At 35.4% G+C, this 610-nt stretch overlaps 1 protein-coding gene across 1 annotated transcript in view; it reads right to left on the bottom strand.

Annotated features, from left to right (window-relative positions):
- Positions 1-610, bottom strand: part of SLCO1B3 (solute carrier organic anion transporter family, member 1B3) — a 138,143-nt gene that overhangs the window by 55,827 nt on the left and 81,706 nt on the right. The gene's annotated exons all lie outside the window — the stretch shown is intronic.

Here is a 610-nt window from a genome sequence, read left to right as displayed (position 1 = left end):
GGAAGGAGGGGGGAGGGAGGGAGGAAGAGAAATGTGATGTCCCTTATTTATTAGCATTTAACATAATTATTTTAAAACTGTAATTGTTAAATATAAATTTAAATTAAAGATAGTATAATCTAAGACACAGAAATAAGAGCACTAACATAAAAAAATTTTACAGAAAACATTAGTATGAGGGCTCAGACCTCTTTTTTTCCTGGTATATAGCTTGTGTACCATCAAATACTGCCTCAGTATATCTGGCAGTATTATAAATTCCTTATAGTAAGATGCAAGAAGGTGAGGCAAGGGATAACGATGTTGGTCTCAAGTGACATTATGACAGTAATAGTACAACAACCTATGCCTACAAGTAGGTGCAGTACCAAACTTCTAACTTCTGTCCATGGCAGAAATTATGTGATCTGGGTCTGTGATTGCCAACTCAATCAGCTATAATATGAGATAAAAGTGGAAGGAACTATTTAGAACAACAGGAAGTTTCAGAGTACAGCAAGAAAGTCCGAGATATGGTTACTGAGAGATGGATGATATGGGCTTTGAAAGATCTTGCTCTCCATAGACCTTTAAAGATTTTCATTAGATATGGACAGTACTTTCAAACGGT

The sequence above is a fragment of the Mandrillus leucophaeus genome, unplaced genomic scaffold (assembly GCF_000951045.1).
Source record: "Mandrillus leucophaeus isolate KB7577 unplaced genomic scaffold, Mleu.le_1.0 Scaffold892, whole genome shotgun sequence".
Classification (NCBI taxonomy): domain Eukaryota; kingdom Metazoa; phylum Chordata; class Mammalia; order Primates; family Cercopithecidae; genus Mandrillus; species Mandrillus leucophaeus.
This window is presented reverse-complemented; position numbering and strand designations above follow the sequence as displayed.